The sequence below is a fragment of the Oncorhynchus nerka genome, linkage group LG25 (genome assembly GCF_034236695.1).
Source record: "Oncorhynchus nerka isolate Pitt River linkage group LG25, Oner_Uvic_2.0, whole genome shotgun sequence".
Taxonomy (NCBI): Eukaryota; Metazoa; Chordata; class Actinopteri; order Salmoniformes; family Salmonidae; genus Oncorhynchus; species Oncorhynchus nerka.
In genome coordinates, this window is record NC_088420.1 from 41100393 (window position 1) to 41115684 (window position 15292).

Genomic DNA, 15292 nt, shown 5'->3' on the forward strand with positions numbered 1-15292 from the left:
GCAGTGATGTTTTGGGGCTGTTGCTGGGCAACACGGACTTTCAACTCCCTCCAAAGATTTTTTATGGGGTTGAGATCTGGAGACTGGCTAGGCCACTCCAGGACTTTGAAATGCTTCTTACGAAGCCACTCCTTCATTGCCCTGGCAGTGTGTTTGGGATCATTGTCATGCTGAAAGACCCAGCCACGTTTCATCTTCAATGCCCTTGCTGATGGAAGGAGGTTTTCACTGAAAATCTCACGATACATGGCCCCATTCATTCTTTCCTTTACACGGATCAGTCGTCCTGGTCCCTTTGCAGAAAAACAGCCCCAAAGCATGATGTTTACACCCCCATGCTTCACAGTAGGTATGGTGTTCTTTGGATGCAACTCAGCATTCTTTGTCCTCCAAACACAACGAGTTGAGTTTTTACCAAAAAGTTCTATTTTGGTTTCATCTGACCATATGACATTCTCCCAATCTTCTTCTGGATCATCCAAATGCTCTCTAGCAAACTTCAGACGGGCCTGGACATGTAGTGGCTTAAGCAGGGGGACACGTCTGGCACTGCAGGATTTGAGTCCCTGGCGGCGTAGTGTGTTACTGATGGTAGGCTTTGTTACTTTGGTCCCAGCTCTCTGCAGGTTATTCACTAGGTCCCCCCGTGTGGTTCTGGGATTTTTGCTCACCGTTCTTGTGATCATTTTGACCCCACAGGGTGAGATCTTGCGTGGAGCCCCAGATCGAGGGAGATTATCAGTGGTCTTGTATGTCTTCCATTTCCTAATAATTGCTCCCCCAGTTGATTTCTTCAAACCAAGCTGCTTACCTACTGCATGTTCAGTCTTCCCAGCCTGGTGCAGGTCTACAATTTTGTTTCTGGTGTCCTTTGACAGCTCTTTGGTCTTGGCCATAGTGGAGTTTGGAGTGTGACTGTTCGAGGTTGTAGACAGGTGTCTTTTATACTGATAACAAGTTCAAACAGGTGCCATTAATACAGGTCTGCACTTCGGTCTGCAGGTAGTATAACTTTTCATTACATTTCATTACATTTCATTATAGTACAACGGTTTGATTTGTCTAATCTTAGCAATTTCTTCTTAGCTAGCTAGCAATTTCTTCATAGCTAGCTACATAGCCGTCTTTGTATCAAAGATAATTGCGTAATTATCGTATTTCGTCGTCCTAACGTATCTGCCCAGCAGCTCTGCCCAGCAGCTAGCCAGCTAGCTAACGCCCACCGTCTACATAGCTAGCTACATAGCCGTCTCTGTATCAAAGATAATTGTGTAGATAATTGTGTAGTCTAGAGCGATTTTCTAGGTTACCTAGCCAGCTATTGTCGTTCTTTTAACGCAACGTAACGTAATCAACACTGCTAGCTAGCTAGCCAGCTAGCCCCTGAATCAACAACGCAGCCAGCTATTTGTCGTCCTTAACGTAGGAGACACTGCTAGCTAGCCAACAGCTAGCCAACGTCTACCGATTAGAACTCAACAACCCGGTCGCATTCCGCCTCGCTCCACAGGTAGTATCACATTTTCATTTCATTTCATTACAGTACAACGGTTTGATTTGTTTGATCGTAGCTAGCTACATAGCTAGCTACATAGCCGTCTCTGTATCAAAGATAATTGTGTAGTCTAGAGTGATTTTCTAGGTTACCTAGCCAGCTATTGTCGTTCTTTTAACGCAACGTTACGTAATCAACACTGCTAGCTAGCCAGCTAGCCCCCGAATCAACAACGCAGCCACTGCCAGCTAGCCTACAAAGTCAACAACGCAGCCACTGCCAGCTAACCTACTTCAGCAGTACTGTATCATTTTTAATCATTTTAGTCAATAAGATTCTTGCTACGTAAACTCAACTTTCTGAACATTCGAGACGTGTAGTCCACTTGTCATTCCAATCTCCTTTGCATTAGCGTAGCCTCTTCTGTAGCCTGTCAACTATGTGTCTGTCTATCCCTGTTCTCTCCTCTCTGCACAGACCATACAAACGCTCCACACCGCGTGGCCGCGGCCACCCTAATCTGGTGGTCCCAGCGCGCACGACCCACGTGGAGTTCCAGGTCTCCGGTAGCCTCTGGAACTGCCGATCTGCGGCCAACAAGGCAGAGTTCATCTCAGCCTATGCCTCCCTCCAGTCCTCGACTTCTTGGCACTGACGGAAACATGGATCACCACAGATAACACTGCTACTCCTACTGCTCTCTCTTCGTCCGCCCACGTGTTCTCGCACACCCCGAGAGCTTCTGGTCAGCGGGGTGGTGGCACCGGGATCCTCATCTCTCCCAAGTGGTCATTCTCTCTTTCTCCCCTTACCCATCTGTCTATCGCCTCCTTTGAATTCCATGCTGTCACAGTTACCAACCCTTTCAAGCTTAACATCCTTATCATTTATCGCCCTCCAGGTTCCCTCGGAGAGTTCATCAATGAGCTTGATGCCTTGATAAGCTCCTTTCCTGAGGACGGCTCACCTCTCACAGTTCTGGGCGACTTTAACCTCCCCACGTCTAACTTTGACTCATTCCTCTCTGCCTCCTTCTTTCCACTCCTCTCCTCTTTTGACCTCTCCCTCTCACCTTCCCCCCTACTCACAAGGCAGGCAATACGCTCGACCTCATCTTTACTAGATGCTGTTCTTCCACTAACCTCATTGCAACTCCCCTCCAAGTCTCCGACCACTACCTTGTATCCTTTTCCCTCTCGCTCTCATCCAACACTTCCCACACTGCCCCTACTCGGATGGTATCGCGCCGTCCCAACCTTCGCTCTCTCTCCCCCGCTACTCTCTCCTCTTCCATCCTATCATCTCTTCCCTCTGCTCAAACCTTCTCCAACCTATCTCCTGATTCTGCCTCCTCAACCCTCCTCTCCTCCCTTTCTGCATCCTTTGACTCTCTATGTCCCCTATCCTCCAGGCCGGCTCGGTCCTCCCCTCCCGCTCCGTGGCTCGACGACTCATTGCGAGCTCACAGAACAGGGCTCCGGGCAGCCGAGCGGAAATGGAGGAAAACTCGCCTCCCTGCGGACCTGGCATCCTTTCACTCCCTCCTCTCTACATTTTCCTCTTCTGTCGCTGCTGCTAAAGCCACTTTCTACCACTCTAAATTCCAAGCATCTGCCTCTAACCCTAGGAAGCTCTTTGCCACCTTCTCCTCCCTCCTGAATCCCCCTCCCCCCCCTCCTCCCTCTCTGCAGATGACTTCGTCAACCATTTTGAAAAGAAGGTCGACGACATCCGATCCTCGTTTGCTAAGTCAAACGACACCGCTGGTTCTGCTCACACTGCCCTACCCTGTGCTCTGACCTCTTTCTCCCCTCTCTCTCCAGATGAAATCTCGCGTCTTGTGATGGCCGGCCGCCCAACAACCTGCCCGCTTGACCCTATCCCCTCCTCTCTTCTCCAGACCATTTCCGGAGACCTTCTCCCTTACCTCACCTCGCTCATCAACTCATCCCTGACCGCTGGCTACGTCCCTTCCGTCTTCAAGAGAGCGAGAGTTGCACCCCTTCTGAAAAAACCTACACTCGATCCCTCCGATGTCAACAACTACAGACCAGTATCCCTTCTTTCTTTTCTCTCCAAAACCCTTGAACGTGCCGTTCTTGGCCAGCTCTCCCGCTATCTCTCTCAGAATGACCTTCTTGATCCAAATCAGTCAGGCTTCAAGACTAGTCATTCAACTGAGACTGCTCTTCTCTGTATCACGGAGGCGCTCCGCACTGCTAAAGCTAACTCTCTCTCCTCTGCTCTCATCCTTCTAGACCTATCGGCTGCCTTCGATACTGTGAACCATCAGATCCTCCTCTCCACCCTCTCCGAGTTGGGCATCTCCGGCGCGGCCCACGCTTGGATTGCGTCCTACCTGACAGGTCGCTCCTACCAGGTGGCGTGGCGAGAATCCGTCTCCTCACCACGTGCTCTCACCACTGGTGTCCCCCAGGGCTCTGTTCTAGGCCCTCTCCTATTCTCGCTATACACCAAGTCACTTGGCTCTGTCATAACCTCACATGGTCTCTCCTATCATTGCTATGCAGACGACACACAATTAATCTTCTCCTTTCCCCCTTCTGATGACCAGGTGGCGAAACATCTCTGCATGTCTGGCAGACATATCAGTGTGGATGACGGATCACCACCTCAAGCTGAACCTCGGCAAGACGGAGCTGCTCTTCCTCCCGGGGAAGGACTGCCCGTTCCATGATCTCGCCATCACGGTTGACAACTCCACTGTGTCCTCCTCCCAGAGCGCTAAGAACCTTGGCGTGATCCTGGACAACACCCTGTCGTTCTCAACTAACATCAAGGCGGTGGCCCGTTCCTGTAGGTTCATGCTCTACAACATCCGCAGAGTACGACCCTGCCTCACACAGGAAGCGGCGCAGGTCCTAATCCAGGCACTTGTCATCTCCCGTCTGGATTACTGCAACTCGCTGTTGGCTGGGCTCCCTGCCTGTGCCATTAAACCCCTACAACTCATCCAGAACGCCGCAGCCCGTCTGGTGTTCAACCTTCCCAAGTTCTCTCACGTCACCCCGCTCCTCCGCTCTCTCCACTGGCTTCCAGTTGAAGCTCGCATCCGCTACAAGACCATGGTGCTTGCCTACGGAGCTGTGAGGGGAACGGCACCTCAGTACCTCCAGGCTCTGATCAGGCCCTACACCCAAACAAGGGCACTGCGTTCATCCACCTCTGGCCTGCTCGCCTCCCTACCACTGAGGAAGTACAGTTCCCGCTCAGCCCAGTCAAAACTGTTCGCTGCTCTGGCCCCCCAATGGTGGAACAAACTCCCTCACGACGCCAGGACAGCGGAGTCAATTACCACCTTCCGGAGACACCTGAAACCCCACCTCTTTAAGGAATACCTAGGATAGGATAAAGTAATCCTTCTCACCCCCCCTTAAAAGATTTAGATGCACTATTGTAAAGTGGCTGCTCCACTGGATGTCATAAGGTGAATGCACCAATTTGTAAGTCGCGTCTGCTAAATGACTTAAATGTAAATGTAAATGAGGACAGAGGAGCCTCTTAAAGAAGAAGTTACAGGTCTGTGAGAGCCAGAAATCTTGCTTGCTTGTTTGTAGGTGACCAAATACTTATTTTCCACCATATTTTGCAAATAAATTCATTAAAAATCCTACAATGTGATTTTCTGGATTTTTTTCTCATTTTGTCTGTCATAGTTGAAGTGTACCTATGATGAAAATTACAGGCCTCTCTCATCTTTTTAAGTGGGAGAACTTGCACAATTGGTGGCTGACTAAATACTTTTTTGCCCCACTGTAAATATCTCCCCTGACATGGGCATGTTTTCAATAGACTCCTTTTGTCGTCCTGTCATCAATATTAGGCATCCAGAACTTATGAAAGTTGCACAGTGTGCCCTTAAAACCTGTTGCTCCTACCCTCTACTTTTTTGAACATTTTGTTAAAAATCGCGCAACATTTCAGCGCCCTGCTACTCATGCCAGGAATATAGTACGTTCATATGGTTAGAATGTGTGTATAGGAAACCCTCGGACGTTTTTAAAACTGGTTAAATCACGACTGTGGCTATTACATAACGTGCGTTACATCGGAAAGCGCAGGAAAACCTGATCACAGAAAATGGAAATAAATATCCTTGCGCCACTTCCAGCAATTGTTAACAGTGAGCCGAATTAGATAAGACCGAGCATTCCACTCCCACAGCATCCCCATGTAGTCGAGTATCTTGTGAATTTAATCATCTTTGATTCTTGGTTGAACCGAAAGAGGGGCACCGCTTACCTCCGGTCTCCGCCCAGATCATTCCGGAAGAGCTCTCTCCTGAAATTTTTTCCAAGACGACAGCTAATGATATATACATCGCCTACGGATGATTTTTATCGCTTATTAACGTTTACTAATACCTAAAGTAGCATTACAAACGTATTTCGAAGTGTTTTGTGAAAGTTTATCGTCTACTTTTTGAATTTTAAAAAATGACGTTACGTTGTGAAATCGCTGTTTTTTTCGTTTATCACACAGTCTACATATAACGATATCTTGGCTTTATATGGCCCGATTTAATCGAAATAAAGACCCAATAGTGTTTATGGGACATCTAGGAGTGCCAACAAAGAAGATGGTGAAAGGTAATGACTGTTTTCTATTTTATTGTGCGGTTTGTGTAACGCCGAAATGCTAATTATTTTGTTTACGTCCCCTGCTGTGCTTTTCTGTTGTAGTGTATTGGTGCATGCTATCAGATAATAGCTTCTCATGCTGTCGCCGAAAAGCATTTTAAAAATCTGACTTGTTGCCTGGATTCACAACGAGTGTAGCTTTAATTTGATACCCTGCATGTGTATTTTAATGAACTTTTGAGTTTTAACTAATACTATTAGCATTTAGCGTAGTGCATTTGCATTTCCAGAGCTCTAGTTGGGACGCAAGCGTCCCAGGTAGAGGTAAGAGGTTAATCTTGTAATAAATCCCATTTCTGCCATCCATTGTGAGAGGATAACATACCTTCCAATTAATGGCAATGCATTTCTTAGTTGGATAAATGCTAGGTTACCGTCACGACTCTGACCGAAGGTGGCTCCCCTTCCCGTTCGGGTGGCGCTCGGCGGTCGATGTTCGCCGGCCTACTAGCTGCCACTGATTCTTTCCTCCCCCTCTTTGTCTGTTTATTGGTTACACCTGTTATGCGTTTGTGGTGATTTTTGGGCTTTATTAGTCAGCCGGCCCACCTGTTTCTTTGTGCGGGATTGTTTGTTGTAACATTTGTTTGAGACGAACGTGTTTGTTCCTGTTCGTGGGTTTGCTGGACTGTTTTAGTCCCCGTGTTTGGGGCATTTGTTTTTTAGCACCCAGTGTTTTGTGGGGTGGCCTATGTTCGACGTGTGTGCATTAAAGAGCTCTGTTAAAGAGCTCTGAACTCTCTGTTTCCTGCGCCTGACTTCACACCCACGACACCCAGATCGTTACAGTTACACAGTTTCTTCTGATAACATTCTCCAGTATCAACATTTTCAAGCAAACAAAAACAGGAAGGGAGAATCTGTAGACATGCTGAGATAAAAGAACATACTCTTTGACAGAATTCAGCCATTCTTCACAAGACCATAATATATGAATATATGATGTCCCCTTTTGTGTTTTACACCTCCAGCAGAAGAATAACATTTCTGAGTGCATGATATTCAGTTTCACTGGCATATGGTAGGTTCTATAGATGGTATTAAACTGCAGAAATGTATGTCTGAGATGATATGAACATGACTGGGCATTCTAACATATCTGTATTCATTCATCATCATCAATAGCGTCTCCCAAATCTTCCTCACATTTTTGTTTTACATGTTTTGTTTCACTGGGAAAAGCCTCTATCAACCCTTGATGCAGTTTGGAAATCAACTTCAGAGGTTTGTGAAACTGCCAACCACTTACAGATAGGGGGCAGTATTTTCACTTTGGATGAATTGCGTGCCCATAGTGAACTGCATCAAAATCTGTCCTAAATTGCTAATATATGCATATTATAATTAATATTGGGTAGAAAACACTCTGAAGTTTCTAAAACCGTTTGAATTATGTCTGTGAGTATAACAGAACTTACAGGGCAGGCAATCTTCCAAACAAGTTTTGAAATCCTGAAAGTTGGGGCAACTTTGACGTCATCACCCCCTCCCTTCCCAACAAGTTATGGATCTGGAAACACTTACTACGTCTTCCACTAGATGTCCTCATTCAGTAGAAAGTGTAATGGAGCATTTGCTGTGAACTTTGACCTAATGGGAAGGAAAGAGGTTGGTGTCACAAAAGAATACCATTTTGTTGTGGCGCGTTTGTCTTTGAGTGCTTCAGCTGTTCCAATCAGCCCCAGATGAAAACGAATGATCCGGTTGGAATGCTATTGGATATATATGATTATAACATCCTGAAGATTGATTCTGCACTTAGTTTGACCAGTTTCTTCGACCTGTAATATGTCTTTTGGAAGTTTTAATGCAAAGTTATCCTGGACCAGAAGTCATTTTTGGGCATGTGAGCTGAAAGTGGTAGCAAATGCTGCTACTTGGACACTAGAATTGAACATTATGAAACAAAACGATTTATTGTTGAACTAGGACTCCTTGCACTACATTCTGATGAAAGATCATCAAAGGTAAGGGAATATTTATGTTATAATTTTGTATTTCTGTTGACTCCAACATGGCGGAGAAATATGGTTACGTCTGAGCGCCGTCTCAGATTATTGCAATGTTAGGCTTTTTCGATAAAGTAAAAAAAAAATGTGACACAGCGGTTGCAAAAACCAGTGTATCTTTAATTATATGGAGAACATGTATCTTTAGTCAAAGTTTGTGATGAGTATTTCTGTTATCTGGCGTAGCTTTCTATAATTCCTCCGGATATTTTGGAGGATTTTCTGAACATGGCATCAATGTAAACTGAGATTTATGGATATAAAATGCATATTATCGAACAAAACATAAATGTACTGTGTAACATGTCATATGACTGTCATCTGATGAAGATTTTCAAAAGGTTAGTGATAGATTTTTTTTAAAATCCTGCTTTTGTGATTTTTATCTTTTGCTGGAAAAAATGGCTACGTTTTTTCTTTGGTTTGGTGGTGGTCTAACATAAATATATGTTGTGTTTTCGCCGCAAAACATTTAAAATATCTGACACACTGGGTAGATGAACAAGGTGTTTATCTTTCATTTGAGGTATTGGACTTGTTATGTGTGGAGGTTAAATATTTCTAAAGAATATTTGTGCATTCCCTGCGCCACCTTTTCAGCTGAACAGGGGGGTGGAGTTCCCGTAGGGGAACCCATCGCCTCAATAGGATTTATAATAATTTCAATCTTGGAAGCTTCTTGCTTTTCCAGTGTTTGCTGCACAGAGACAAAAATTCACCTCTGCGCCATCACAGACTGGTCTTCCCTGGTTGCCTGACCCTGATGGGACCCCTATCACCATCTGATCCTGCTCAGATGAGGCATGCCAAATAATTACCTGGGTGTACATTTATATATTATCCAAGAATAGAATCAATGGTTCAATAATTTAAATTACCATTATTCCCAGACTGTAGCCTGCCCATCAACTCAAGATGGAACTTTATATCATTCACTAATATTGTTAATATACTGCAAAATTCACCTGAGCTCCGTAGACTGGTCTTCCAAGGCTGTCTGACACTGTAGGGACACTTGTCACCATCTGATCCTGCTGATCCGTTCCTATCAGGAATCAAGGTAAGACACAAGTGCAGACTGTGTGAAGCAACAATGTTTATTATAACCACAGGGGCAGGCAAACGACAGGTCAAGGCAGGCAGGGGTCAATAATCCAGAGCAGACACCAAGGTACAGGACGGTAATCCAGAGGTGGAGCAAAGGTACAGGACGGCTGGCAGGCTCAGGGTCAGAGAAAGGCAGTGGTCAGGCAGGCGGGTAAAGGGTCAGGACAGGCAAAGGTCAAAACATAGGAGGACGAGAAAAGAGAGACTAGGGAAAAACAGGAGCTGAGACGAAAACGCTGGTAGGCTTGAACAAACACGATGAACTGGCAACAGACAGACAGAAAACACAGGTATAAATACACAGGGGAAAATGGGGAAGAATGTGACACCTAAAGGGGGGTCGAGGCAAGCACAAGGACAGGTGAAACAGATCAGGGCGTGACTGTGCCATTGTGAAAAGTAGGGAAATAGCTAGGGAATCTGACAAATCAATACATTGCTATATTGACTAATAAAAACTCCAATTGTGCTGAAAAAAGTCTGAATATTGGTCTTCAGTAGTTTGGCCACTGGTTTCATCGTTTGATTCAGGTTTACTGTGACTGAGAATAAAAAAAATAGCATAGCCACAACAGCTGTTAGATACAGACTACAGCACATGATAGGTCTCCCCAGGTTCTGCAAATGTCTAAGACATCCTGTCTCATATAGCCTCTCCCAGTCCTCCTTGCGTGAGTTTCCCTGGCAACAACATTTTAATACATCTACTCTCCCCCTGACAGCAGCAACCATCTTGTCGGCAATTGCTGGCCTGCAGGTAGCCTAGTGGTTAGAGTGTTGAACTAGTAATCAAAAGATTGCAAGATCAAATCCCTGAGCTGCCCCTGAACAAGGCAGTTAACCTACTGTTCCTAGGCCATCACTGAAAATAAAAATGTGTTCTTAACTGACCTGCCTAGTTAAATAAAGGTAAATAAAAAACTTTAAAAACTTGACCTTTCATCACAAGTATAGGGTCATAGCAAGTCCAAGCATCTTCTGACAAGTGACTGTTTCCATCAGGCCTGCAGCAGCCTTGTGTTCTCAGAAAACCAGTTGTATTCTCAGATAGACAGGTGGGGTCCAGATAGGAGGAGTATGAACATAGGCGGTTTCTGCTTTGTCATAGTGTCTGAAGAGCACAACACTCAAAACAGGTGTTAACACACACACTCTCCTAAATACGAGACCTTACAGTTTATCATAACACCATTTATTAACCCTTTAAAAGGTATCAGGCCTTGGTTTAACCCCTTCACTAGCTAGATCTGAACTGGCTGTGGTAGCTACTAGCTAGTTAACTATCTGCTTATAGTTTATTCACCTTATTCAAGAGGGAATGAAGCATTAGCTAATGTAACATGTCAGTTACACTACTAGCTCTGGGAATAATACTTTTTTTTTTCTGTCAAACAGCAGTTATCTTGCCAGCTAACTTGCCAGCTAATCAGTTAACTAAAGATTAGCCAGTTTCCTCTCTGCTTGCTTTTACAACTAAGAGAAAAGTTTAACACACACAGACAGCAGCTGCCTCTCTTCATCTCCCATGCTGGTCCTATACTCCAGCCTTTCAGAAGCTTTGCCTTCACACAGCCTGTCCGCACGCTGTGTGGTCCATGGGGTCCTAAATCCAGCCTGCTGAAGCCGGAAAACAGTCTACCCGACTGCTCTGAGGCATCAGCATGGCCCTAAAGCACACTGCTGCTGTGTTTTGTATCACATTACAATGATTTTTAAAAAAGAAAGTCATTTCAGAATGTTGGGGGGTCATGTCCTCCCCGTCCCAAGTGAAAGTTGCGCGCCTGATGTGCAGCACAAGAGAAGAGTGAATTATTCAGAATGCTTTCCCTTTCTTTGATGAATAGTGAGCTGGTATATTTGTTGAATGTCTAACTGGACGACCAGATAAAGATTTGTGTGTGTGTGTGTGTATTTATGTTGTTTATGATGATGACAGGTCAGGTCGCTGTATTGAAAGTACCAATGATTTTAAATTAGTTTAGGTTGGCAGACTGGTACCTGGAATGTGAGAGTGTGGATCACTTAAACACCCACAGGTGACGCTGTTGTGTCACAAACAGCAGTGGATTTCTGAAAACATGGAGGATCCAAGGAAGAGAAACACAGGAGCATCCGAAATGCCAATAAATAAGTGATGACGCCACTGAATGCTTCTAGTCATACATGCATTCAAGAACTGTACCCTAGGATGCTCTATGTAACATAATGTATAAGTAACACGAGGTTGGAGGGAATGGGCTCGTGGTAATGGCTGGTGTGGAAAAAGTGGAATGGTATCAGATACATCAAACATGTGGTGAATTGCCATACTATTCGCTCTGTTCCAGCCATTAATATGAGCAAGTAATGATGATACAGTAAGTACAGTCTGGTACTCACTGTGTATCTAACTCATGTACTATGTAAATACATTGCTTTTGCTTAATGACAGAGATAGAAAGGAAAAGGAGAGAGAAAGAGAGAGTAAGGAAAAGGAGCGAGAGACGAGAGACAAGAGACGAGAGAGCGAGAGTGGGAGAGCGATAAAGAGGGAGAGCGAGAGCGAGAGAGCGAACTAGAGACTCCTAGGCCATACGAGAAACGTTTTGTTGGCTTTTGTTTTGTCTGATTCCACTGCTGCTCTATATTCATGATCGTAAATTACTGATCAAGGACTCTATCTCACAGCAGATGTCAATGCTCTCCCAGTGATACGTCTCTCTCTCTTTTTGATAAAATTGGTACTGTACAGAACGTGGAAGAAGAGAAGCAGAAGAAAAAACAAGATCAAGAAGGAGAGAGACAAGGGTTTGGATGAGAGGAACAATTACCATGGGTGAGTCAGGTGTTGTAAGTAATTATATGTGTTGATCGTGACAGGGAGGCTGTTGAGAGTGGTAATGGGATCCCTGCTGCTTAATGGACATGTCACTGGTCTGTGAAGAGCTGGCAGAGAGACTCATTACCTGATGACCAGGGGCTGCCCACTTGCATGTTGATGTGTGTGTCTGTGTATGGCATTGTGCTCTGGGTAAATGTGTCCTAGCTCAACCGATACTTTGTCTGAGGATGCACATACTATACCATATCGGTCAATATATGCATCTGAAAATGACTTGATAGTACAAAGAGAAGTTTCCTTGGGCCAAAACAATACCGCTCTCTTCTAACAGTACTGAGAGACTTGTCCTTTTGACTTCCTGGAAGAGAATACAGATGAATCTGTAGATAACCTAGACAGTGCTCTCCAGTGTGAAAGACATGTAGCCTTTAAATCAACTTTTGCTACCGTAAAAGTCCCTGGTCTGACAGGTGCTGCTGGAGTCTCTATTCATAGGTGAATTGTGAAGCAAGTTGCTAGGTTGCAAGTTGCCACAATCAAACATAAAAATTATGTGCATAATCTTGGCTTTGAAGGATGCTGAGAGACCGCCGTAGACCGTTATACGTACTCCCAATGGCAGTCCAGACTGACTGACTGACTGACTGAGAATACATTCTCTCCTCGGGTTTCTGTGTTTCATAAATCACTGTCAGATGGTTGTGGAATGGTTTCTAGCCCTGTAGATTACCATAACAATGATTATCTGGCAGCAAAACATTGCTTTTCCCCAAGACCCGATTAGCTAAAAGGTTGTTTTGCAAATGCCAGAACAACATCTAACAACATTTTTAATTAATTGCAGTTTTGATGAAGTGTTTATCTACAGATACAAATGAACTGGAGTTGAAGATAACAGATTATGCAGCTCTATTAGCTCTACTGTTCTGTATTGCTACTCATCAATAACTAGCATAGTTAACACCAATAGCTTTAGTATGGAATTGTGCCATACCAATTCCATAACGTTGAAGCCATGTCGTTTGGAGTCATTGGTGTGTCCTGTTTCTCTCTTACATGCTGACCACACCACTCGCGTTGTGTGCATGCTATTCAATAGTTTAATCTAAACTGCTTGCGAGCGTTTGCATAGCCAGGCACTGAAATAGAACTTCTATTTTTGACATGTGATGCAAGTCCAGCCTCTCCCATTTCCTCATTGGTTTTTAGGAGTATATACCCAGATGGGTGATTGAAAGATGAATTGAGGTCCAAACTTCATTCCAGTTGGTTGTGGTATTGCACCTGAAAGTTGGTTGTGGTATTGCACCTGAAAGTTGGTTGCCAACTGACATATGAAGTCCACAGAAGAAGACAGCTATTGAAGGAGGAAAGATTACTAGAAACTATTAGTTTCCTCTTTTATCTGTGGATTAAATGTTGAAGTAGAGAACACATGATTTTGTGTGACTCAAAATGGATAACAATTCTACAAGCCAATGTTTATATCACAGGAAAAAAATAGCTAGCAACAGCAAGCTAGCTAGCTAAATGTCCATTCATGTGTTTCGACCTGTCCCCAAATCAATATAGTTGGTTCAGAGTTTGTTTTGATATTTCAACCTGCATGTCTTGGTTCGTGTCTGGTGTGGATGTACAAAATCAACATGCGTGCGAAAGTGCATGATCATTTCCAAGGGTATCACTCCCCAGAGGGATCTAGACTGGATCCAGACATTGAATGCCGTTCTTAAGGGAGGGGGATAGATGGAGCGGACACATCCTTCACTATCTCACTCCTCTCGGTCTCTTCCATTCACCCTTTCTTTGTGAACAGCGAAAAGACTGAGATAGATTATTAGAGTTAATCCGAGTAGAATGAGGAAAAGTGCTGAGGTGAGACAGCAGAAATGACCTCTCACTTGATCCTGCCTGCTAAGCCCTCCCTCTCTCAGGCTCCTTTGTATTCCTCCTGTACTGGGTGATAGAGAAAGAGGGAGGGAGGGAGAGAAAGAGGGAGGGAGGGAGGGGGGGAGGACGGAAGACAGTGGAGTAGGGGTAAGCACAAGTCTCCGTGACAGAGAGAACATTTCAATTTCAAATTACATTCTCTTCCTCATAAAAATCCAGCACCATAACTTTCATCATTGATTTTGTCCCAATTTAGCAAATGAGTACACACTTAGAAAAAAGGGTTCCAAAAGGGTTCTTCGGCTGCCCCCATAGGACAACATTGTTTGGTTCTAGGTAGAACCCTTTTTGGTTCCAGGAAGAACACCTCTGTGGAAAGAGTTTTTCATGGAACCCAAAAGGGTTATTCAAAGGGTTTTTCTATGGGGACAGATGAAGAACCCTTTTAGGTCCTAAATGGTACCTTTTTAGGACTACAGTTGCAGTTGAGAGTTCTCATTCCATGACTTAAAAGGCGTGCATGAATGTGATCTGTGTGTGTATACTTTAGAGTGTGTGTCTGGCTGGATGTCCATACCCATGTTAGGTGTTTCATGTGGCTGAAAATGAACCAAACTTTTGCGAGGGTGGGAATGGAGGGAGCAGAAGGGAGTGGAGGTAAGCGGATGGCCAGCTTACGAGGGATGACAAGTAAAGGATAATTGAGCCTGTACCAGTGGAGCCTGTCTTTGAGCAGATCCCCCTAACATTGAGGACCAGTGCAAGGGGGAGCCAGCCAGCCAGTCAACTTACACTCACACTCTTACAGTAAACACATTGTTAATTTCTCTTAAAGGGAGTGTGGGGTAAGTTGAGCCACCCTTGTTTATAGGAAACCATACACAAAATTGTCCAAATATTTAGGAAGAGGTTTATTTGGAATTCAAGGCACACTTAACCAGCATGGCTACCACAGCATTCTGCAGCGATACGCCAACTTTTCACTTAATTGGACTATCGTTTCTTTTTCAACAGGACAATGACCCAACACACCTCCAAGCTGTGTAAGGGCTATTTGACGAAGAAGGAGAGTGATGGAGTGCTGCGTCAGATGACCTGGCCTCCACAACCAAATGACCTCAACCCAATTGAGATGGTTTGGAATGAGTTGGACTGCAGAGTTATTAAGGAAAAGCAGCTAACTGTCACGTGTGCTCACTCTCCGGCCTCTAGGTCACCAGTCTGCTCGTCATGTCGCCCACCTGTTACCATCATAACGCGTAATTGCGCATTATGACACTCATCTGGACTCCATGTCTTTGATTACCTG